At 40.5% G+C, this 26,985-nt stretch overlaps 1 long non-coding RNA gene across 1 annotated transcript in view; it reads right to left on the reverse strand.

Moving 5' to 3' along the window:
• LOC128655665 (uncharacterized) overlaps positions 1 to 26,985 on the reverse strand; it is a 67,229-nt gene that overhangs the window by 23,858 nt on the left and 16,386 nt on the right. Inside the window, exon 3 of the long non-coding RNA XR_008401873.1 lies at positions 25,502 to 25,606. This is a non-coding gene — a long non-coding RNA (uncharacterized LOC128655665). The remainder of the gene's footprint in view (positions 1 to 25,501; positions 25,607 to 26,985) is intronic.

Below are 26,985 nucleotides of genomic sequence, written 5' to 3' on the forward strand. Positions count from 1 at the left end.
AAGATTTACAAAAGTTAACCAGTACCTATCAAAAGTACCCTCTCCCAAGCACTCTTAGTAACCACAGTACCTGCTAGCAACATATATAATATAAACCTACATACAGGTGCGTAAGGCATAAGTGAACATCAATAATAGAAGTAAAAATTATATGAAGATGCTTAAGAGAAAACGGTCTAATAGTGTTAAATAAAGGCAGTTAGGACATATCTGCAGCTGATGTAGACACTAAACCACCCGGCCCTCCTCACTGATCACATGACACCACCTAGCCGCTCACACAAGAAACCCAACTCCTCCTCATCTACCCCTTAGATTCATTGACATGCATAGACCAACCATAATCAAAACATCCACAATGCTAAGACCTGAGGGGTAAGGGCTTCTCAGGACATTATGATGTGACAGATTTGAGCCAAAACCCCTCTGGACTGAAATCAGAAAAATTATATTAAATAGGTAGCACTGAAGTGTCTATTAGTGATCTGTGAGCAACTACTTATGGGAGCTAATGCCTTGAGATCACAGTTTATGTAAAGAGAGATGGCTGCTGTTTAGGTATCAACAAATAAAAACAGTGGCCACTATAGTATACCATAATGGTTTGTGTTGCATTTGCCACATGTAAAGGAAGAAAACATTTAGACATAGAATGGGGAAAGCCTCGTGTATTTTGTGTGTTGTTATTAACGTATGAAATGTTTTGAAGCACTAGCAAAAATGTATAGCCAAGCAAAGTGAGGTAGGAAAAAGGAATAAGAACCATAAACGGAAGAGGGAAAAAAAAAAGAAAAAAAAAAGGGATGTGCTAAAGAAAAAAAATCAACTCTAAAAAACATAAGGGTGGGATTTTGTGGACTCTCACCATATTAAGTAAATTAATTTATCAGGTAAAACATAAATTATGTTTTCTTTCATACAGGTAGTGAGAGAGTCCACGGTCCATTACTCCTGGGAACGAATACCCAAGATGTGATCTCTTTGAAGCATTCTTGGGATTAGGACACAAAGAAGAAACAACAATACCTCTGCTAATGTTATCTCAAGAAACAATCTAAGGCAAAAGTAAAAAGAAGTAAGTTAAACTGCTTTATCCTGATGAAAAATCAAATGGAGGAGGGTCACAAGAAAGAGCAAATAACTCAAACTATTTTAGGAATTCTGAAGGAATGCAAGGAAAACACATGATCGCACACCAAGAAATAAAGGCCTTCAAGACCTTTGATAGATTCTTTTAGTTACAGGCTTACGAGCATGAATAAAGATTTCAATCACAGAATCCGAGAAATGCCTATGTTTAGTTTCCATGCCATGAAGTTCAGATTCTTGAGATCCGGATGGAAAAATGGACCTTGAGACAGAAGATCTAACCACAGAGGCCAAGGAGGACAGCTGAACATTTAAACCAGATCTGCATACCAAATTCTGTGAGGCCGAACTAGGGCATCCAGGATTACTGAAGATTTCTCTAGGCTTACCTTGGAAATCACTCTGGGTAGAAGTACCAGAGGAGGAAACAGATAAGCAAGCTGAAATTATCAAGAGCATCGACTAACTGCAGGAGGATCCCTGGACCTCCCAAAGTACCTGGTAAGTTGTTCAAATGAGAAACCATCAGAACTATCTCTGGGAGACCCCAAAGATCCACAATCTGATTCAACACATCCTGGTGAAGAGACAAGTCCCCTGGATGTAGAGATTGACAAAAGTTGTTCACCACTGGAATATGAATTGCAGAAATTAGACAAGAATTGATTTCGGTCCGTAAGACAGATGGTTAACATTAGCCACATCTGTAGGTAACCTTATCTCCAGAGGATCCTAAACTCCCTGTGCTCTCAAGGACCCCCAAACAGCTCCCCAACCTGAGAGACTTGAATCTGTAGTTAGTCCAGGTAGGACAAGCAAAAGAAGCCCCCTAAATAATAACTGATGATCCAGCCACCAAGTCAGAGACTGACTTGTATTGGGATCCAAAAATATATCTTTTGAGACAGCTAAGTACAGTCTCTGCACCATTGACTAAGTATACAAAGTAGGGCTAGGCAATATGGGCAAAAAACATAATTTATGCTTACCTGATAAATTTATTTCTCTTGTAGTGTAGTCAGTCCACGGGTCATCCATTACTTATGGGATTATATCTCTTCCCCAACAGGAAGTTGCAAGAGGATCACCCAAGCAGAGCTGCTATATAGCTCCTCCCCTCACATGTCATATCCAGTCATTCGACCTAAACAAGACGAGAAAGGAGAAACCATAGGGTGCAGTGGTGACTGGAGTTTAATTAAAATTTAGATCTGCTTTAAAAGACAGGGCGGGCCGTGGACTGACTACACTACAAGAGAAATAAATTTATCAGGTAAGCATAAATTATGTTTTCTCTTGTTAAGTCTAGTCAGTCCACGGGTCATCCATTACTTATGGGATACCAATACCAAAGCTAAAGTACACGGATGAAGGGAGGGACAAGGCAGGAACTTTAAACGGAAGGAACCACTGCCTGAAGCACCTTTCTCCCAAAAATAGCCTCCGAAGAAGCAAAAGTATCAAATTTGTAAAATTTTGAAAAAGTGTGAAGTGAAGACCAAGTTGCAGCCTTGCAAATCTGTTCAACAGAGGCCTCATTTTTAAAGGCCCAGGTGGAAGCCACAGCTCTAGTAGAATGAGCTGTAATTCTTTCAGGAGGCTGCTGTCCAGCAGTCTCATAGGCTAAACGTATTATGCTAAGAAGCCAAAAAGAGAGAGAGGTAGCCGAAGCCTTTTGACCTCTCCTCTGTCCAGAGTAAACGACAAACAGGGAAGAAGTTTGACGAAAATCTTTAGTTGCCTGCAAATAGAACTTCAGGGCATGGACTACGTCCAGATTATGCAAAAGTCGTTCCTTCTTAGAAGAAGGGTTAGGACACAATGATGGAACAACAATCTCTTGATTGATATTCCTGTTAGAAACTACCTTAGGTAAGAACCCAGGTTTAGTACGCAGAACTACCTTGTCTGAATGAAAAATCAGATAAGGAGGATCACAATGTAAGGCAGATAACTCAGAGACTCTTCGAGCCGAGGAAATAGCCACCAAAAACAGAACTTTCCAAGATAACAGCTTGATATCAATGGAATGAAGGGGTTCAAATGGAACGCCTTGAAGAACGTTAAGAACTAAGTTTAAGCTCCACGGCGGAGCAACAGTCTTAAACACAGGCTTAATCCTAGCCAAAGCCTGACAAAAAGCCTGAACGTCTGGAACTTCTGCCAGACGTTTGTGTAGAAGAATAGACAGAGCAGAAATCTGTCCCTTTAACGAACTAGCAGATAAGCCCTTTTCTAAACCCTCTTGTAGAAAAGACAATATCCTAGGAATCCTAACCTTACTCCATGAGTAACTCTTGGATTCGCACCAATATAAATATTTACGCCATATCTTATGGTAAATTCTTCTGGTAACAGGTTTCCTAGCCTGTATTAAGGTATCAATAACCGACTCCGAGAAGCCACGCTTTGATAGAATCAAGCGTTCAATCTCCATGCAGTCAGCCTCAGAGAAATTAGATTTGGATGGTTGAAAGGACCCTGAATTAGAAGGTCCTGCCTCAGAGGCAGAGACCACGGTGGACAGGACGACATGTCCACTAGGTCTGCATACCAGGTCCTGCGTGGCCACGCAGGCGCTATCAGAATCACCGATGCTCTCTCTTGTTTGATCTTGGCAATCAGTCGAGGAAGCATCGGAAATGGTGGAAACACATAAGCCATGTTGAAGACCCAAGGGGCTGTCAGAGCATCTATCAGCACCGCTCCCGGGTCCCTGGACCTGGATCCGTAACAAGGAAGCTTGGCGTTCTGGCGAGACGCCATGAGATCCAGATCTGGTTTGCCCCAACGATGAATCAGTTGAGCGAAGACCTCCGGATGAAGTTCCCACTCCCCCGGATGAAAAGTCTGGCGACTTAGAAAATCCGCCTCCCAGTTCTCCACGCCTGGGATGTAGATCGCTGACAGGTGGCAAGAGTGAGACTCTGCCCAGCGAATTATCTTTGAGACTTCCAACATAGCTAGGGAACTTCTGGTTCCCCCTTGATGGTTGATGTAAGCCACAGTCGTGATGTTGTCCGACTGAAATCTGATGAACCTCAGAGTTGCTAACTGAGGCCAAGCTAGAAGAGCATTGAATATTGCTCTTAACTCCAGAATATTTATTGGGAGGAGTTTCTCCTCCTGAGTCCATAATCCCTGAGCCTTCAGGGAATTCCAGACTGCGCCCCAACCTAGAAGGCTGGCGTCTGTTACAATCGTCCAATCTGGCCTGCGAAAGGTCATCTCCTTGGACAGATGGGGCCGAGAAAGCCACCATAGAAGAGAATCTCTGGTCTCTTGATCCAGATTTAGCAGAGGGGACAAATCTGAGTAATCCCCATTCCACTGACTTAGCATGCACAATTGCAGCGGTCTGAGATGCAGGCGCGCAAATGGTACTATGTCCATTGCCGCTACCATTAAGCCGATTACTTCCATGCACTGAGCTACTGACGGGTGTGGAATGGAAAGAAGGACACGGCAAGCATTTAGAAGTTTTGATAACCTGGCCTCCGTCAGGTAAATTTTCATCTCTACAGAATCTATAAGAGTCCCTAGGAAGGGAACCCTTGTAAGTGGTAATAGAGAACTCTTTTCCACGTTCACCTTCCACCCATGCGACCTCAGAAATGCCAGAACTATCTCTGTATGAGACTTGGCAGTTAGAAAACTTGACGCTTGTATCAGAATGTCGTCTAGGTACGGAGCCACCGCTATGCCTCGCGGTCTTAGTACCGCCAGAATAGAGCCCAGAACCTTTGTAAAGATTCTTGGAGCCGTAGCTAATCCGAAGAGAAGAGCTACAAACTGGTAATGCCTGTCTAGGAAGGCAAATCTTAGGTACCGATAATGATCCACTGTGGTCATGTACTGACCCTCTTGGATCATGGGTAGGATGGTTCGAATAGTTTCCATTTTGAAGGATGGAACTCTTAGGAATTTGTTTAGGATTTTTAAGTCCAAGATTGGTCTGAAGGTTCCCTCTTTCTTGGGAACCACAAATAGATTTGAATAGAATCCTTGCCCGTGTTCCGTCCGCGGAACTGGGTGGATCACCCCCATTGGTAAGAGGTCTTGTACACAGCGTAGAAACGCCTCTTTCTTTATTTGGTTTGCTGATAACCTTGAAAGATGAAATCTCCCTTGTGGAGGAGAAGCTTTGAAGTCCAGAAGATATCCCTGAGATATGATCTCCAACGCCCAGGGATCCTGGACATCTCTTGCCCAAGCCTGGGCGAAGAGAGAAAGTCTGCCCCCTACTAGATCCGTTTCCGGATAGGAGGCCCTCTCTTCATGCTGTCTTAGGGGCAGCAGCAGGTTTCTTGGCCTGCTTGCCCTTGTTCCAGGACTGGTTAGTTTTCCAGCCCTGTCTGTAACGAGCAACGGCTCCTTCCTGTCTTGGAGCGGAGGAAGTTGATGCTGCTCCTGCCTTGAAGTTACGAAAGGCACGAAAATTAGACTGTTTGGCCTTTGATTTGGCCCTGTCCTGAGGCAGAGCATGGCCCTTACCTCCCGTAATGTCAGCGATAATTTCTTTCAAGCCGGGCCCGAATAAGGTCTGCCCTTTCAAAGGAATATTAAGCAATTTAGATTTAGAAGTCACATCAGCTGACCAGGATTTAAGCCATAGCGCTCTGCGCGCTTGGATGGCGAATCCGGAGTTCTTAGCCGTAAGTTTGGTTAAATGTACGACGGCATCAGAAACAAATGCGTTAGCTAGCTTAAGTGCTTTAAGCTTGTTCATAATTTCATCCAATGGAGCTGTGCGAATGGCCTCTTCCAGAGACTCAAACCAGAATGCCACCGCAGCAGTGACAGGCGCAATGCATGCAAGGGGCTGTAAGATAAAACCTTGTTGAACAAACATTTTCTTAAGGTAACCTTCTAATTTTTTATCCATTGGATCTGAAAAGGCACAATTATCCTCCACCGGGATAGTGGTATGCTTAGCTAAAGTAGAAACTGCTCCCTCCACCTTAGGGACCGTCTGCCATAAGTCTCGTGTGGTGGCGTCTATAGGAAACATTTTCCTAAATATGGGAGGAGGGGAAAAAGGCACACTGGGCCTATCCCACTCCTTGCTAATAATCTCTGTAAGCCTTTTAGGTATAGGAAACACGTCAGTACACACCGGTACCGCATAGTATCTATCCAACCTACATAATTTTTCTGGAATTGCAACCGTGTTGCAATCATTCAGAGCCGCTAATACCTCCCCTAGCAATATGCGGAGGTTCTCAAGCTTAAATTTAAAATTAGAAATTTCTGAATCCAGTCTCCCTGGATCAGATCCGTCACCCACAGAATGAAGCTCTCCGTCTTCATGTTCTGCAAACTGTGACGCAGTATCGGACATGGCTCTCACATCATCCGCGCGCTCTGTCCTTAACCCAGAGCTATCACGCTTGCCTCTTAATTCTGGCAATTTAGATAATACTTCTGTCATAACAGTAGCCATGTCTTGCAAAGTGATTTGTAAGGGCCTCCCTGATGTACTTGGCGCCACAAAATCACGCACCTCCTGAGCGGGAGGCGAAGGTACTGACACGTGAGGAGAGTTAGTCGGCATAACTTCCCCCTCGTTGTCTGGTGATAATTTCTTTGCATGTAAAGTGACATCAATGCATTTAGTACACAAATTTCTATGGGGCTCCACATTGGCCTTCATACACAGTGAACAAACAGACTCATCTGTGTCAGACATGTTTAAACAGACTAGCAATGAGACTAGCAAGCTTGGAAAATACTTTTCAAATAAATTTACAAGCAATATAACAAACGCTACTGTGCCTTTAAGAAGCACAAAAAGCTGTCACAGTTGAAATAACAATGAACCAAATTAGTTATAGCAACCAAATTTTCACAGTAAATGAATTAAGTTAGCAAAGGATTGCACCCACCAGCAAATGGATGATTAACCCCTTAATACCCAAAAACGGATAACAATTTAATAATTAACGTTTTTATCACAGTCAAAACACACTGTCACAGGTCTGCTGTGACTGATTACCTCCCTCAAAATGAATTTTGAAGACCCCTGAGCTCTCTAGAGACGTCCTGGATCATGGAGGATGAAGTAGGAAGATTGTGACTGAATTTTTACTGCGCAAAAAAGCGCTAAAATAGGCCCCTCCCACTCATATTACAACAGTGGGGAAGCTCAGTTAACTGTTTCTAAGTAGAAAACAAGATAGCCATGTGGTAAAAATCATGCCCCAATAAGTTTTATCACCAAGTACCTCACAAAAAACGATTAACATGCCAGTAAACGTTTTAAACATACATTTTTTAAAATTATGAAGTGTTATTAATAAGCCTGCTACCAGTTGCTTTTACTGCAGTTAAGGCTCATACATTACTTCAGTATTAACAGTATTTTCTGAGTCAATTCCATTCCCTAGAAAAATACATTGAGTGTACACACACTCATCAGCCTAATACCAGTCGCTATCACTGCATTTAAGGCTGAACTTACATTACATTGGTATCAGCAGTATTTTCTTCAGTCAATTCCATTCCTCAGAAAAATAATTTACTGCACATACCTCGTTTGCAGGGGGACCCTGCATGCTATTCCCCTTTTCTGAAGTTACCTCACTCCTCAGAATGTGTGAGAACAGCCATTGAATCTTAGTTACGTCTGCTAAGATCATAGAAAACGCAGGCAGATTCTTCTTCTAATGCTGCCTGAGAGACAAACAGCACACTCCGGTGCCATTTAAAATAACAAACTTTTGATTGAAGAAATAAACTAAGTTTAAAAACACCACAGACCTCTCACAACGACCTATCTTTAGTTAGGTTGCAAGAGAATGACTGGATAGGACATGTGAGGGGAGGAGCTATATAGCAGCTCTGCTTGGGTGATCCTCTTGCAACTTCCTGTTGGGGAAGAGATATAATCCCATAAGTAATGGATGACCCGTGGACTGACTACACTTAACAAGAGAAATGAAAATCACGATTTTGGACCCAGAATTTTTTTTTGCGATTTCTTATAATTGACTAGAACACCTTAATTTTTCAATATTTTTTTTATTTAACACTACAGAATCTTAATGAACATGTTTCTCAATGTCCAATACACTCTGGGAGCATAAAAATACAACCACAATAAAATTAGCTGCCTGTGCTGTGGTTACATAGTAGACACTAGCCAGTTCTTAGGTGTTCTGACACAACATTGTCATGTTTTCTTGGGCAGCCAGTCTAGCTGTGGTACGATTAACATATGAAGCAGTGTACGCATGGAGAAACCTGAAAAGTGCTAACTTTACAGCAGTATGATTTGTGCATAAGTGCAGTAAAGGTAGTGCAATACACACTGCTGCATTTGTTATTCATTTAGATGAGTGACTATCCAGCAAACATGAGGGATGTGGCATTGACAAGGTCAATCCTGACATCCTGCCATATTATATCACACAGCTATTCTGTAGTACATAACAGAATACTAAGAACAGTTATAGTTAGAGTACATAATACAATCAAGTGAACTCAACACATACAAAGCTAATTGAAATTAAATTAGCTGGCCAGTTCTTACCACATTTTCCATGTTTTCTTAGGCAGTCAATCTAGCTGTGATATGAGTAACATATGAAGCATGGAGAAACCTAAAAAGTGCTGACAGTTCAGCAGCATGATTTGTGTTTATAAGTGCAGTAAAGGTAGTACAATGCACACTGCTTCATGTGGTAGTCATTTAGCTGAGTGACTGTCCAGGAAAACATGGGGGGTATGTGTCATTGACTTTCATCCTCCCTCTCTGCCTCCGTTTTCATGACGAACAGAGAAATAATAATAAAAAATTAAAAAAAAACACAGGTACTCTAGTGGTTTTTAAATCGCAGCAATTAATCACGGTTTTAAATCACATATGCGATTAAATCGTGCAGCCCTAATACAAAGCTTCTCTTTGAAAATGAGTAAATGGAATTGCATCTGAAGCTGCAATTATAACACCTTGAACTTCCATACAAAGCGGAACGGAGGGAAAAGAGAGAGACTGAAGGTTTAGACAAGCTGACACCACCTTTAACCTTCTCTGATATGTTAGAGAAAGGCTAATGGAGACTAAATCTATTTGAAATCCTAAAAACGTTACATTACCTTTGTTTGAGGAATCAAATAACTTTTTTGAAAATTGATCCTTTAACCATTTTGTTGAAGAAACAACAAGAGTCAGTTGGCATGAGATTCTGCTATAGGAAAAGACGGAGCTTGAACCAAGATGCTGTACAGGTATGGAAACACTACAATACCAGAGTACTGATCACAGACAAAAGGGCACCCAGAACCTTTGTGAAAATTCTTGGAGCTGTAGCCAAACCAAATGGTAGAACAAGAACCTGAAAATGCTTGTCCAGAAAGGCAAGCATCAGAAACTGGAAATGTTCTCTGTAAAATGAAACATGAAGGTAAGCATCCTGTCATGAGCGCTTCCGTTCATCGCTGTGTCGCCGCGGCTCCCGGAACTCCTCTGTGTCTCTGACGTCATGTTGCTTAGCAACATGACGCTTTCTCTCTCACCCCTCTGATGACGGTTACGCTCCTGCCCTTTAAATCTCGGCGGGAGATCTGAATCTGGGCCCGTTTGTTTGTTTCCCTGGATTGTGAGTACCATATCAGTTTTGTTCTTCTGTGTACCGACTTCTGCCTGCCTGACCAAGCCTTTTGCCTAATCCCTACTTGCTGATATTTGGACATTGACTTCTGCCTGCCTGACCTTGCCTGTAGCTATTACCCTTTTGCTGATACTTGGATGCCGACTTCTGCTTGCCTGACCCTGTCTTTTGCCTATACCTTTTGCTGATATTTTGATGCCGACTTCTGCCTGCCTGACCTTGCTTTGGCCTTTACCTTTAAACCTATTCTGTTTGTTATACACCTGCTTAAAAGGGACATTTACTTTTACAAGCTGCAAAAGAGAACTTTGCCTTTCTGTTTTTTATACACCTGCTTAAAAGGGACATTTACTTTTACAAGCTGCAAAAGAGAACTTTGCCTTTCTGTTTGTTATAAACCTGCTTAAAGGGACATTATACTTTTACAAGCTGCAAAAGAGAACTTTGCCATTCTGTTTGTTATACACCTGCTTAAAAGGGACATTTACTTTTACAAGCTGCAAAAGAGAACTTTGCCTTTCTGTTTGTTATAAACCTGCTTAAAGGGACATTATACTTTTACAAGCTGCAAAAGAGAACTTTTCCTTTGTTTTACAAGCCTGCTAAAGAGGACCTTTTTCAGAAGCTTCAAGTAAGAGCATTTCCTTTTTGTTCTTTGTACTACTTAAAGGGACATTTTAACCTTTGTGGCTTTCCTGCATTCTGGAACAATATTCATTTTTGTTATCTTCTAATCTGCTTCCTGAGTGGGTCACGTCCTGGATATTTCTCAGTGTGCTAGCGTGTGCTTTCAATTCACGCCAGCAGTTGGGTTACATCCCGGATTGATTCCAGAGCGGCTGACATTACAAACGGGCCATAAAAATGGACCCCACTGAATTATCTATGGCCGTGGCTCACCAGGGACAGCTCTTGGGTTCTCATGCCACTCACTTGCAGTCTCTGGACACTAAACTTGATCAAATTACTGCTTTATTACAAAATTTGGTTGCTACCGCACCTCCCAATCCTAATCCCAATCCAAATCCGATTGAGGCATTACCTCCTCCGATTCCTAACAATCAGTCTCAGGTACAACTAAGTCCCAGGATTCCTCTTCCGGATAAATATGATGGGAATCCTGAAGAATGTAGAGGCTTTTTGAATCAATGCCGTCTTCATTTCCGAAATAGCCCTACTCTCTTTGCTACTGCCTCTTCTAGAATCACGTTTCTTATTTCCTTAATGAAAGGAAAAGCCTTGGCTTGGGTGTCACCTTTGCTAGAAAAGAATGATCCTATACTGTTGGATGTTGATACATTTCTATCTACATTCTCAAACGTATTCGATAAACCTGGAAGGTCATCCGCTGCTGAAGCGACTCTCCTGGATTTACGTCAAGGAAATCAACCAGTCTCTCAATATGCAATTGAGTTCCGCACCCTTGCCTCTGAAACCACTTGGAATCAGGGAGCACTCAGAGCCGCTTTCCGTAAAGGACTTTCTGAGCGTCTCAAGGATGAATTGGTGTATCGTGAACTTCCAGAGTCCTTAGAAGCCTTAATAAATCTCTGTATCAGTCTCGACGCCAGGTTCCGTGAACGCCAACAAGAAAAGGATAGAACACAGAGGACTTCCACTCGAACTCCTTTTCGTTTAGCTCCTCGTTTTTCTAATCCAGTCACTCCAGCCTCTCCTACTACTGATCAGGCTGAACCCATGGAAGTAGGAAGTATAAAATTAACTGAGACTGAACGCTTAAGAAGACGGACTCTTGGCTTATGTCTGTACTGTGGCCTTAAAGGACATTTATTAAGGGATTGTCCTACTAGGCCAGTAAAAGCCAGGGCTTAACTCTAGTCCAGGGAACTGAGTTAAGCCAAAATAGTGGTCATTCCCTATACAAGAAACTCTTTGTTCCAGTAACTCTTCTAATTGGACATAAGAAGATCTATACCCAAGCTCTAATTGATTCTGGTGCTGGAGGTGTGTTCATTGACTCTACATTTGTTTCTACTCATTCTATACCCTTACTAAAGAAGGAGTATTCCATTTCAGTCTCTACGGTCAGTGGAGATCCTTTGGGTTCTGGATACATTCAGTTTTCTACTCAACCCTTAATCCTCACTGTAGGAATACTTCATTCTGAGACAATTTGTTTCGATGTCATTCCCACTCCGCAATTTCCCATTATCTTGGGATTACCCTGGCTCCAGATTCACAATCCCATTTTTTCTTGGACTTTCGGTGAACTCACTTCCTGGGGATCTACATGCCAGACTAAATGTCTTCAAAAGATTACTAAGTTACCACTCACTATTGCTCTCACAGTTGAAACTCCGGAATCCTTACCTATGCATTACCATGACTTTGTGGATGTCTTCTCCAAAAAAGAAGCGGAACGTCTTCCTCCTCATCGCCCTTTTGATTGTCCCATTGACCTCCTTCCTGGGGCTGCCTATCCTCGAGGCAAGACATATCCACTTTCTAAACCAGAAAACATGGCTCTGGAAGAATATATAAAAGACAATCTGGCTAGAGGATTTATTCGACCCTCCTCTTCCCCTGTAGGGGCTGGTTTCTTTTTTGTGGGAAAAAAGGATGGCGGATTAAGACCCTGTATTGATTATCGTGGATTGAATCAGATTACCATCAAGAACAGTTATCCTCTGCCCCTTATTCCTGAACTTTTTACTTATCTTCAGGGAGCCACCATTTTCACCAAACTCGACCTACGTGGTGCATACAACTTGATCCGTATACGCAAAGGAGATGAGTGGAAGACTGCCTTTAACACTCGATTTGGGCATTATGAATATTTGGTCATGCCCTTCGGGCTATGCAATGCTCCGGCGGTTTTCCAGCATTTTGTAAATGAGATCTTTCGTGATTTTTTGAATATTTTTGTTATCATATACCTGGACGACATCTTAATTTTTTCTCAGAACCACCAAGATCATGTGCACCACGTCAAGAAAGTACTTCAACGTCTAAGAGAATTCCATCTGTTTGCTAAACTGGAGAAATGTTCTTTCCATCAAAAATCCATACCCTTTCTGGGTTATGTAATATCGGCATCTGGATTCGAAATGGACCCTACTAAACTTTCTGCCATTTTGGATTGGCCTAGACCTGATTCTTTGAAGGCTTTACAACGTTTCCTAGGCTTCGCCAATTATTACAGAAAGTTCATCAAGAATTTTGCTACTATTACTTCTCCTCTTACTTCTCTCACAAGAAAAGGACAAAACTGTAAAGTATGGCCGTCTGAGGCTATAGAAGCTTTTGAATCTCTCAAAGAAGCTTTTTCCTCAGCTCCTATCCTTCGTCATCCAAATCCTGAGTTTCAATTTATTCTGGAGGTGGATGCTTCCTCTGTTGCTGCTGGAGCGGTTCTGTCTCAACGAATACCAGAGACTGGAAGGATTCATCCTGTTGCTTTTTTCTCTAAAAAATTCACTCCTTCCGAATTTAACTATGACGTAGGGAATAAAGAGTTGCTTGCCATCAAGATGGCATTGGATGAATGGAGACATTGGCTGGAAGGTACTTCTTTGCCATTTACTATACTTACTGATCATAAGAACCTTCTGTATCTCCAAACAGCCAAACGACTAAATTCCAGGCAAGCACGCTGGTCCTTATTCTTCTCTCGGTTTCACTATAATTTGTCTTACATACCTGGTTCAAAAAATATTAAAGCAGACGCACTTTCCAGACAATTTCAAGATACCCCAGTTCCTGAGTCTGGTACCATTCTCCAACCTCATGAAGTCATTGCCCAGTTAACAACTTCTTGGTTACAAGAATTACAGTCCGCTCAAGAGCATCTTCCTTTGTCCTGTAAACATCCCAATGGTTTACTCTTTGTTCCTGAACGCCTTCGTTCCAAGATTTTATTTTGGGCTCATGATAGTCCCCTTTCTGGACATCCTGGCATCAGTATTACCACTCGAAACCTCAAACAACATGTCTGGTGGCCTACACTCTCTCAAGATGTGAAGGATTACGTCTCAGTATGCACACAATGTGCCATGAACAAAACTCCACGCCAACTTCCTTCAGGATTACTCCAACCATTGCCTATACCTCACCAGCCTTGGACTCATGTATCCATGGACTTTATTACCGATCTTCCCTTGTCCACTGGGAACAATACTATCTGGGTGGTGGTCGACAGGTTCACTAAGACGGCTCATTTTGTACCCTTGCCAGGATTACCATCTGCCAAAAGACTCTCTGAACTTTTTATTCTACATATTGTAAGAATCCATGGATTTCCTCTAGATATTGTTTCAGATAGAGGGGTACAATTCGTTTCTCGATTTTGGAGGTCACTTTGTAAACATTTTGGTACTACTATATCTCTCTCTACTTCTCACCACCCACAATCGAATGGTCAGACTGAAAGAGTAAACCAGTGTCTTGAAACATATCTTAGACATTATGTGGATCATTATCATTCTAACTGGACTTCTTACCTTCCTTTGGCTGAATTGGCCCATAATGCCCGGTACAATTCCTCCCTTCAGACTTCTCCTTTTCATGCAGCTTACGGATATCAGCCTAGGACATTCCCTTTGCATACTTCCTCCACAGTGAATCCTGCTTCTGATCTTACAGCCCGAAGATTAACTCGACATTGGCAGAAGATACATCGTATTCTTTCTGTAACTTCTAGACGTTACAAGTTCTTTTCGGATCTTCGACGGAAAAAGGCTCCCAAATATCGCCCTGGTGATAAAGTTTGGATTTCCTCTCGATTTCTTCGCCTGAAACAACCTTCTAACAAATTGGGACCACGATATGTGGGTCCTTTCCGAATACTGGGTCAAGTATGTTCCACTGCTTATCGGGTAGCTTTACCCAAGTCTCTCAAAGTCCATCCGGTATTCCATGTTTCTCTTTTAAAACCTGTGATGATTAACAGGTATTCTAAGCCTTTTTCTAAACCTCCACCGTTATTGGTGCATGGACACCCTGAGTTTGAGATCAGCCATATTCTAGATTCCAAATTGCGGGGCAAGAAATTGTATTATCTCATTCATTGGAAGGGTTATCCAGTCACGGAACGTTCTTGGGAACCTGCTCATCAAGTAAATGCTCCTATATTGGTCAAGACCTTCCACAAGACTCATCCTGATAGACCTGGTCCTGTCCCCCGGAGGGGTCCTTGAGGAGGGGGTGCTGTCATGAGCGCTTCCGTTCATCGCCGTGTCGCCGCGGCTCCCGGAACTCCTCTGTGTCTCTGACGTCATGTTGCTTAGCAACATGACGCTTTCTCTCTCACCCCTCTGATGACTGTTACGCTCCTGCCCTTTAAATCTCGGCGGGAGATCTGAATCTGGGCCCGTTTGTTTGTTTCCCTGGATTGTGAATACCATATCAGTTTTGTTCTTCTGTGTACCGACTTCTGCCTGCCTGACCAAGCCTTTTGCCTAATCCCTACTTGCTGATATTTGGACATTGACTTCTGCCTGCCTGACCTTGCCTGTAGCTATTACCCTTTTGCTGATACTTGGATGCCGACTTCTGCTTGCCTGACCCTGTCTTTTGCCTATACCTTTTGCTGATATTTTGATGCCGACTTCTGCCTGCCTGACCTTGCTTTGGCCTTTACCTTTAAACCTATTCTGTTTGTTATACACCTGCTTAAAAGGGACATTTACTTTTACAAGCTGCAAAAGAGAACTTTGCCTTTCTGTTTTTTATACACCTGCTTAAAAGGGACATTTACTTTTACAAGCTGCAAAAGAGAACTTTGCCTTTCTGTTTGTTATAAACCTGCTTAAAGGGACATTATACTTTTACAAGCTGCAAAAGAGAACTTTGCCATTCTGTTTGTTATACACCTGCTTAAAAGGGACATTTACTTTTACAAGCTGCAAAAGAGAACTTTGCCTTTCTGTTTGTTATAAACCTGCTTAAAGGGACATTATACTTTTACAAGCTGCAAAAGAGAACTTTTCCTTTGTTTTACAAGCCTGCTAAAGAGGACCTTTTTCAGAAGCTTCAAGTAAGAGCATTTCCTTTTTGTTCTTTGTACTACTTAAAGGGACATTTTAACCTTTGTGGCTTTCCTGCATTCTGGAACAATATTCATTTTTGTTATCTTCTAATCTGCTTCCTGAGTGGGTCACGTCCTGGATATTTCTCAGTGTGCTAGCGTGTGCTTTCAATTCACGCCAGCAGTTGGGTTACATCCCGGATTGATTCCAGAGCGGCTGACACATCCTTTAAATCTATTATGGACATAAAATGACCTTTATGAACAAAAGGCAGAATAGTCCAAATATTTTCATTTTTGAAAAATGGAATACTTACAAACTTGTTCAGAACTTTCAGATCCAGAACTGGTCTGAAAGTACCTTCCCTTCTTTGGAACGAAGAGATTAGAGTAAAATCCCATCCCCTGTTCCTGCAAAGGAACTGGAACAACTACTCCCGTACCGCCCAGATCGGAGACAGACTGGAAAAAAGCTTGAGCTTTTACAGGATTCCTTGGAACATTGGACAGAAAAACAAAAAAACAAAAAGGGAGGTCTTGTTCTGAATCCTATTCGATATCCATGAAAAAAATATATTCAGAACACAGGGATCTGGAACAGACTGAAACCAAGCCTCCTAAAAAAGCCTTAATCTTGCCCCGATCAGAACTTCTGGATCGGGGGCCACACCTTCATGCAGATTTAGTAGTAGGGATAGATTTCTTACCCTGCCTTGACTTGTTCCAGTTAGCACTAGGTCTCCAGACTGAGCCAGAGGTGCATTACTTCTGAGCAGAGGAGTCAACCTTTTGTTCCTTATTCTGACAAAAGGAATGATAACAATTAAAGCTTTAGATATCCCTCTTTTATCCTGAGGAAGAAAAGCCCCTTTACCTCCTGCAACGGTAGATTTTGACACCATATTAGGAGACCAGGATTTAAGCCATAAGGCTCTCCTAGCAAGGACTGGACATGGTTTTGACATTAATCTTCATAATATCAAATACATCACACAAAAAAAAAAAAAAAAAAAAAAGGATTGGCAATTTTGAGTAAACCCAAAATATTAGCACAAGCATAGTATTCTAAAAGATTAGATAATAGTAGTTGAAGCAGCAGCCACATCAGCAATAGCAATAGCTGGCGTGAGCAAATAGCCTGCTTCTAAAAAGGAACGTCTATGAAAAATACTCTTATTTTCCTCTTTAAAGGGTCTTTAAAAGAAGTACTGTATTCCAAAGGAATAGTAGCACGTTTAGCCTGAGTGGAAATGGCCAGATGCCTTGAGAACTGTTTCCCACAAATAAAAATTAGCAGCAGGTAAAGGATATAACTTTTTAAACCTTGCAGAAGAAGTAAATGAATTACGTGGCTTAGAAAATTCCCTTGAAATCATGACAGCATTAGGAAAAGAGAAAACCTCAAAGAGATTAACAGTCTTAAAAACTGAATTTAAAATGATTAAAAGGCTTATCATCAGAAACTTTAGGATCTTTGACACCTAAAGTAATTAAGGCCTCCTTTAAAAAACAACGAATATGTTCAACTTTAAACGAAACAAACATAAAAAAAAACCCATAAGGTTCAACATCAGTTGAAGATACCTTATCACCTGGTCTTGTACAAGGTCAAATATGAACTGACCTTTTACGCTTGTTTGAAGGCAGGAGAGCAGCCAGCGCCTCAGAAACTGCAGCTTTGATAAAAAAATTTTTTACAGTAAATGAAACATTATCAATATTCTACTGTATTGAACAAACAGATTGTGCATTAATAAGCAATGAAACAGCAATAGGTTGGTCTGGTTGCATTAATAATTCTAAACAAGAGTCACATAAATGAGCCAGAGAAGGAACCTCAGCTTTTTTTTTTTTTACAATAAGCACAATTAATGGTAGAAAGGTGTTCAGGGGACTCAGTTTCTTTGGTAGATTTGTGGACAAAATCATACTGCTTCATTATACAGGGAGTGCAGAATTATTAGGCAAATGAGTATTTTGACCACATCATCCTCTTTATGCATGTTGTCTTACTCCAAGCTGTATAGGCTCGAAAGCCTACTACCAATTAAGCATATTAGGTGATGTGCATCTCTGTAATGAGAAGGGGTGTGGTCTAATGACATCAACACCCTATATCAGGTGTGCATAATTATTAGGCAACTTCCTTTCCTTTGGCAAAATGGGTCAAAAGAAGGACTTGACAGGCTCAGAAAAGTCAAAAATAGTGAGATATCTTGCAGAGGGATGCAGCACTCTTAAAATTGCAAAGCTTCTGAAGCGTGATCATCGAACAATCAAGCGTTTCATTCAAAATAGTCAACAGGGTCGCAAGAAGCGTGTGGAAAAACCAAGGCGCAAAATAACTGCCCATGAACTGAGAAAAGTCAAGCGTGCAGCTGCCAAGATGCCACTTGCCACCAGTTTGGCCATATTTCAGAGCTGCAACATCACTGGAGTGCCCAAAAGCACAAGGTGTGCAATACTCGGAGACATGGCCAAGGTAAGAAAGGCTGAAAGACGACCACCACTGAACAAGACACACAAGCTGAAACGTCAAGACTGGGCCAAGAAATATCTCAAGACTGATTTTTCTAAGGTTTTATGGACTGATGAAATGAGAGTGAGTCTTGATGGGCCAGATGGATGGGCCCATGGCTGGATTGGTAAAGGGCAGAGAGCTCCAGTCCGACTCAGACGCCAGCAAGGTGGAGGTGGAGTACTGGTTTGGGCTGGTATCATCAAAGATGAGCTTGTGGGGCCTTTTCTAGTTGAGGATGGAGTCAAGCTCAACTCCCAGTCCTACTGCCAGTTTCTGGAAGACACCTTCTTCAAGCAGTGGTACAGGAAGAAGTCTGCATCCTTCAAGAAAAACATGATTTTCATGCAGGACAATCCTCCATCACACGCGTCCAAGTACTCCACAGCGTGGCTGGCAAGAAACTGTATAAAAGAAGAAAATCTAATGACATGGCCTCCTTGTTCACCTGATCTGAACCCCATTGAGAACCTGTGGTCCATCATCAAATGTGAGATTTACAAGGAGGGAAAACAGTACACCTCTCTGAACAGTGTCTGGGAGGCTGTGGTTGCTGCTGCACGCAATGTTGATGGTGAACAGATCAAAACACTGACAGAATCCATGGATGGCAGGCTTTTGAGTGTCCTTGCAAAGAAAGGTGGCTATATTGGTCACTGATTTGTTTTTGTTTTGTTTTTGAATGTCAGAAAACATAATTTATGTAAGAACTTACCTGATAAATGCATTTCTTTCATATTAGCAAGAGTCCATGAGCTAGTGACGTATGGGATATACATTCCTACCAGGAGGGGCAAAGTTTCCCAAACCTCAAAATGCCTACAAATACACCCCTCGCCACACCCACAAATCAGTTTAACGAATAGCCAAGAAGTGGGGTGATTCATATGAGATTCTGCTAAATGTGAAGACTGAGCAAGTACCAAGATATCGTCCAAATAAGGAAATACCACAATACCCTGTTCTCTGATTACAGACAGAAGGGCACCGAGAACCTTTGTAAAAATTCTTGGAGCTGTTGCTAGGCCAAACGGCAGAGCCACAAACTGGTAATGCTTGTCTAGGAAAGAAAAACTCAGAAACTGATAGTGATCTGGATGAATCGGAATATGCAGATATGCATCCTGTAAATCTATTGTAGACATATAATGCCCTTGCTGAACAAAAGGCAGGATAGTCCTTACAGTTACCATTTTGAATGTTGGTATCCTTACATAACGATTCAATATTTTTAGATCCAGAACTGGTCTGAAGGAATTCTCCTTCTTTGGTACAATGAAGAGATTTGAATAAAACCCCAGCCCCTGTTCCAGAACTGGAACTGGCATAATTACTCCAGCCAACTCTAGATCTGAAACACATTTCAGAAATGCTTGAGCCTACGCTGGATTTACTGGGACACGGGAAAGAAAAAATCTCTTTGCAGGAGGTCTTATCTTGAAACCAATTCTGTACCCTTCTGAAACAATGTTCTGAATCCAAAGATTGTGAACGGAATTGATCCAAATTTCTTTGAAAAAACGTAATCTGCCCCCTACCAGCTGAACTGGAATGAGGGCCGCACCTTCATGTGGACTTAGGAGCTGGCTTTGCTTTTCTAAAAGGCTTGGATTTATTCCAGACTGGAGATGGTTTCCAAACTGATACCGCTCCTGAGGATGAAGGATCAGGCTTTTGTTCCTTGTTGTGACGAAAGGAACGAAAACGACTATTAGGGGCTCCATGTACTAAGCCGTCAATTCATCCGTCATTTTAGTCGCGGCTAAACTCGCCGTTACTCGCCGCGGGCGAAATGGTGTCCGCTGTAGCTATGTACTAATAATCCCACAACAAATAGACACCTCTAGCCCGCCGCGAGCAGTGGCGGAATATTGATAAATTTGACGCCTCGCTCGCCGCGAATAAGCTGATGTACTTAACTTTCAGTTCAATTGTCTGGCCAATTGTTAACACGTGACATGTAAGGTGTCATGAACGTCATAGTAGAATTCTGTACATGAGTACCCTCCATCTCCTAATAGAAGATATAATAAATATAAATATTAATATAAGAATAATTATAAAGATTCAGAACTATACAATACAATTAAACTATACAGATTACAGTCGACAAATTGGGCGCAATTTTGGTACATTGAAATGAGAGACATATTAGACGCCAGTTATGCTTACCTAGAAGCCATCCGTCAGGCATATTTCCCTCCTCGAACTTCCGGTATAACCCAGTCTGCCTTAAAATGTAAGAATCATGACAGGATCCAGGAAAGTTAGAACGGACACTGATAATCCTCATGTGGGGGTCACAGACCATCTGGACATTCAAGGAATGGAAATGCTTTCGATTCCTATAGATCTCCTCACGAGCTTGAAGTGGTCTTACAGCAACATGGGTACAGTCTATGGCACCTAGGACATTGGGCATCCCAGCCATCCTATAGAAATTTGACTTGATAGATTGCCATTCTTCAGGGGTAGATGGCAAACAAACATATCGATGAAAAATAACCATCATAGCCCCTATTACTTTGGATAAGTGGCGTGAAAAAGCAGATTGACTCATTCCAATAATGACGCTAGAAACTGCCTGAAAGGAGCCTGTTGCAAAAAAATGCAATGCCGCTAATAGTTTGAGAAGTCCCGGAATAGCTTGTGAACGAGCAGTCATCGGCTCCAAATGATCTTCAATCTCTCGATACAGGTGTAATATCGATTCACGATCAAGCCGGAATCTTTGTATGATCTCTCGGTCAGAAAGGCCGTGCAAACCAACCCGTGGAAGGAATACACGGGGGACTCGAACTCTCCTTCTTCTAACCAATCGATTAGCTACATTTCCAGTATTCTGTCTTCTAGCCCGGATTCGCATCAAACGGAGAATAAACAAAAACAGAATTCTCTCCATAGCTGCTGAAATGAACAATGTAAGTACAATGCTGATATTACTGCCTTTTATATATGTCTAGACTGGCGTCTAGAGTGACTTTCCTATTGTTTTGTACCTTGCCCGCCACCTAAAAGGTGGCGAGGCAAAAATAACGAGGTGGGAGCGGAAATTGACGCGAGCGGACAAATAGATTTTTTAGTACATTCGTTTTTGGCGAGTTGGTGGTCAAATGTGTCTAATTACAGTAAAAAATGGAGAGGTAGCGAGGTATGGCGGATAAGTACGCTCGCAATTTTAAAGATGCGAGTTTTTACATAATTGACGGCTTTGTACATATCAGTTTGCGAGTTTGGGCGCGAGATTTGTTGCGGGTAGCTCGCTGACTGCTTAGTACATGGAGCCCTAGACCTGAATTTACCTTTAGATTTTTTATCCTGTGGCAAAAAAGTTCCTTTCCCTCCAGTAGCAGTTGAGATAATAGAATCCAACTGAGAACCAAATAATTTATTACCCTGGAAAGAAAGGGAAAGCAGAGTAGACTTAAAAGACATATCAGCATTCCAAGTTTTAAGCCATAAAGCTCTTCTAGCTAAAATAGCTAGAGACATATACCTGACATCAACTCTAATGATATCAAAGATGGCATCACAAATAAAATTATTAGCATGTTGAAGAATAATAATAATGCTATGAGAATTATGATCTGTTACTTGTTGCGCTAAAGCTTCCAACCAAAAAGTTGAAGCTGCAGCAACATCCGCCAAAGATATAGCAGGTCTAAGAAGATTACCTGAACACAAATAAGCTTTTCTTTCTAATCTGTCAGACGGCACAGGATATAATTGCTTAAAACGTTTAGAAGGAGTAAATGAATTACCCAAATTATTCCATTCCCTGGAAATTACTTCAGAAATAGCACCAGGAACAGGAAAAACTTCTGGAATAACTACAGGAGATTTAAAGACCTTATCTAAACGTTTAGATTTAGTATCAAGAGGACCAGAATCCTCAATTTCTAATGCAATTAGGACTTCTTTAAGTAAAGAACGAATAAATTCCATTTTAAATAAATATGAAGATTTATCAGCATCAACCTCTGAGACAGAATCCTCTGAACCAGAAGAACCATTATCAGAATCAGAATGATGATGTTCATTTAAAAATTCATCTGAATAATGAGAAGTTTTAAAAGACTTTTTATGTTTACTAGAAGGAGGAATAACAGACATAGCCTTCTTAATGGATTCAGAAACAAAATCTCTTATGTTATCAGGAATACTCTGAGTATTAGATGTTGACGGAACAACAACAGGTAATGGAACTTTACTAAAGGAAATATTATCTGCATTAACAAGTTTGTCATGACATACAATACAAACAACAGCTGGAGGAACAGCTACCAAAAGTTTACAGCAGATACACTTAGCTTTGGTAGCTCCAGCACCAGGCAGCGATTTTCCTGAAGTATCTTCTGACTCAGTTGCAACGTGGGACATCTTGCAATATGTAATAGAAAAAACAACATATAAAGCAAAATTGATCAAATTCCTTAAATGACAGTTTCAGGAATGGGAAAAAATACCAGTGAACAAGCTTCTAGCAACCAGAAGCAATAAATAATGAGACTTAAATAATGTGGAGACAAAAGTGACGCCCATATTTTTTTAGCACCAAATAAGACGCCCACATTATTTGGCGCCTAAATGCTTTTGGCGCCAAAAATGACGCCACATCCGGAACGCCGACACTTTTGGCGCAAAAGAACGTAAAAAATGACGCAACTTCCGGCGACACGTATGACGCCGGAAACAGAAAAAAAAAATTTGCGCCAAAAAAGTCCGCGCCAAGAATGACGCAATAAAATGAAGCATTTTCAGCCCCCGCGAGCCTAACAGCCCACAGGGAAAAAGTCAAATTTTAAGGTAAGAAAAAAATGATTGATTCAAATGCATTATCCCAAATATGAAACTGACTGTCTGAAATAAGGAATGTTGAACATCCTGAGTCAAGGCAAATAAATGTTTGAATACATATATTTAGAACTTTATAAAAAAGTGCCTAACCATAGCTTAGAGTGTCACAGAAAATAAGACTTACTTACCCCAGGACACTCATCTACATGTTGTAGAAAGCCAAACCAGTACTGAAACGAAAATCAGCAGAGGTAATGGTGTGTGTGTATATATATATATATATATATATATATATATATATATATATATATATATATATATATATATATATATATATATATATATATATATATAAAAGAGTATATCGTCGATCTGAAAAGGGAGGTAAGAGATGAATCTCTACGACCGATAACAGAGAACCTATGAAATAGACCCCGTAGAAGGAGATCATTGAATTCAAAAAGGCAATACTCTCCTCACATCCCTCTGACATTCACTGCACGCTGAGAGGAAAACCGGGCTCCAACCTGCTGCGGAGCGCATATCAACGTAGAATCTAGCACAAACTTACTTCACCACCTCCATAGGAGGCAAAGTTTGTAAAACTGATTTGTGGGTGTGGTGAGGGGTGTATTTGTAGGCATTTTGAGGTTTGGGAAACTTTGCCCCTCCTGGTAGGAATGTATATCCCATACGTCACTAGCTCATGGACTCTTGCTAATTACATGAAAGAAATGTATATTTGTGAATGTTGAGATGTTATATTGGTTTCACTGGTAAAAATAAATAATTGAAATGGGTATATATTTGTTTTTTGTTAAGTTGCCTAATAATTATGCACAGTAATAGTCACCTGCACACACAGATTTCCACCTAAAATAGCTATAACTAAAAACAAACTAAAAACTACTTCCAAAACTATTCAGCTTTGATATTAATGAGTTTTTTGGGTTCATTGAGAACATGGTTGTTGTTCAATAATAAAATTAATCCTCAAAAATACAACTTGCCTAATAATTCTGCACTCCCTGCAGAAACAACAAAGCAATAAACACTATAACCCCCTTAAAAAGCTCTTGATGAATGGAAATCATCACCATCCAGCAGAAGACATAAACATTACATCCGAAGGGCAGATATAACGCTCATCAGAATGAATTAACGCGTGCAACCCCCGTCCCCAACAGCTATAAGGAATTAAGTGCGCCAAAACCCGAAGTGTGCAAAGCAGAGAACAAACATTCATAACCTGAAGCCGAAGTGTGAAAGAAGCAAAGTAAGACTAAAAAGACAAGCACTAAGACAAGCGTTAACCCGACGTGCACAAACCCAAAGGCAGACATGCATAATTCAAACGAAGCACGCCAAAAAAGCTGACGAGTGCAAAACACAAACAGCAAGGGGAATAATGTCAAGGATTTCATCCCAGGGCTATATATATTAACAAAATATATAAACAAACTAAAAAGTGCCCATAACATAATTATAGAGTGTCTAAATGTTAATAAATGATACTTACCAATAGACCAGCAAATAAGTTGCAGACAGCCAAACCAGTATGGAAACATATCAGCAGAGGTTAAAGAATAGGAGTATATCGTACATCCATAAAGGGAGGCAAAAACAAGTTACTTGATACCAATTATGGAAAATTTATGAAAAATTTCCAATAAAGTGAAAAAAGAATTACAATCCATAACCCATATACATCTCTCTGGCAAACATTGTACTCTTAGGGGAAACCCGGCCTCAATATAAACTGAAAAAATGAAATGCACATCTTCATTCTTCAACCACCTCCAGCAGAGGCAACGTTTGAGAATCTTTGCCTCCTACTAGTGTTAGGGAAGAGCAAATCCCAGGGAGTAATAGATCCTGGACTCTCAATACCTGTATGAAAGAAAAGTGCTGTACTGCTAGAGCGCTGATTGGAGAACAGTTCAAACCGTAAACTCACAAATATGAGTTTTGAAGTAGGCGGCCAGATAACGGGGTATTTGAATGGCACAGCTAGATTAAAGAGTAAGATCTTTATTAGAAGTGATCAATTTAAGTCCCTGTAAAATGTCGCTTAGATTCCGGACCTGATTTTAAAACATGTAAAGTTTGCCATCACTAAGTTTATAATCTGCTCCCTATCATCTTACATATTGTGATCTGTGCACTCAGCTTTGCATGCAGATATTTTACAGTTCAGCGACTCATTTCTGAAGTATATATATATATATATATATATATATATATATATATATATATATATATATATATATATATAAAAATTACTTTTTTCTTATCTCTTTAAGAGCTACATTACTGCACATTATATATCAGTAGTGGGTAGGTGAGGATTACACAGCTATAAACGAAATATTACTGCTAAACATGTATCTAAATAAACACTTTATTCTGTCTGTATCCATTGGAGGAAATATAATTTATTTACAAGAGACAAAATGTCACATAACAGAATCTTCCCTGTTCTTAATATGCGTTAATTACCTGTAGCCGTATTTATAGGAACTTCATCCTCCTCAGTCTTCACCTGATCACACGTGTACAGATCTTCTGTTATCTCAACTTTCACTATATCAGCGTTATCTGCGTCTGTACAAATAAAGCATATTCAGTTTTTATATCACATGATCTAGTTTTTAGAACTGTACCATAAAACAGTTTGGGCCAGATTACAAGCTAAATTATTGCACTCTCGTAAGCAGGCAAATTTGCAATAATTAACCAGCTATTACTAGTGGCTAGTTATTGCTACTGCAAGCTTGCGGTAGAAATTACCACTTAAAAATTAACAAGAGATCAGATCTCGGATTAATTTTATAAATCTGCCCCACATGCTCCCCAAAATACTGTCTAAAGTAGTTTATTAAAAAATAAAGATGGCAGCATTTTTATTTTTTAAATCAAATTACTGCACTAGGCAATATTTTGTGGTTAAAGTTGGTGGGAGTGGGTTGTAAGAAAAAAGAGGAAACGGTACTGAAATATGCCTTTACATTGTGGTCAATGGGAACTGTGTGTTCCCAGTAAATAGATGTATATACTTACTAATATACATACATACATACATATATATATATATATATATATATATATATATATATATATATATATATATATATATATATATATATATATATATATATATATATATATATATATATATATATATATATACATATATATATATATATATATATATATATATATACATATATATATATATATATATATATATATATATATATATATATATATATATATATATATATATACACATACTAACACATAAATATATTTGTATAGAAGTATATATATATTTTATTTTTGCTGCAAACGCTGCACGACTTACCCCCTTTACTGGCGCTAAAGTTCTATGAGCTCATGGAAGCGTGCTCTCGTGAACGCAATGCTTTCTAGCGAAGCAAATGCGAGCTCGCGTTCGCATTGTGGCTAACTTAATACAACACTTACCTATACAATACAAATGATCATGCGCTGGTATTACAAAGTGGAGCGCTAATATCGCTTTCATGAAATCGATATTTAGCGCTCCACTTTTAATCTAGCCCTTTATCTATTTCCCAGACAGACAATAGCACCAAATACTCACACTGGACTCTTTCCCTCTTTCTTATCATTTACTTATCTTACATCACTTTAGCTAAAAGGGAAGTTTAGACAACATTCATGTACGTACAATTTTAGTATGCGTGCCTCAAAAAACATAAATTATGCTTACCTGATAATTTCCTTTTCTTTCGTGGGAAAGAGTCCGCAGCCGCATTCATTACTTATGGGAAATAAGAACCTGGCCACCAGGAGGAGGCAAAGACCCACCAGCCAAAGGCTTAAATACTCCTCCTACTTCCCCTATCCCCCAGTCATTCAGCCGAGGAACAAGGAACAGTGGAAGAAGCATCAAGGTAAAAGAGTGCCAGAAGATGAAAACGACGCCTCAAAAACGTGCG

This window comes from Bombina bombina, chromosome 4 (genome assembly GCF_027579735.1).
Source record: "Bombina bombina isolate aBomBom1 chromosome 4, aBomBom1.pri, whole genome shotgun sequence".
NCBI lineage: Eukaryota > Metazoa > Chordata > Amphibia > Anura > Bombinatoridae > Bombina > Bombina bombina.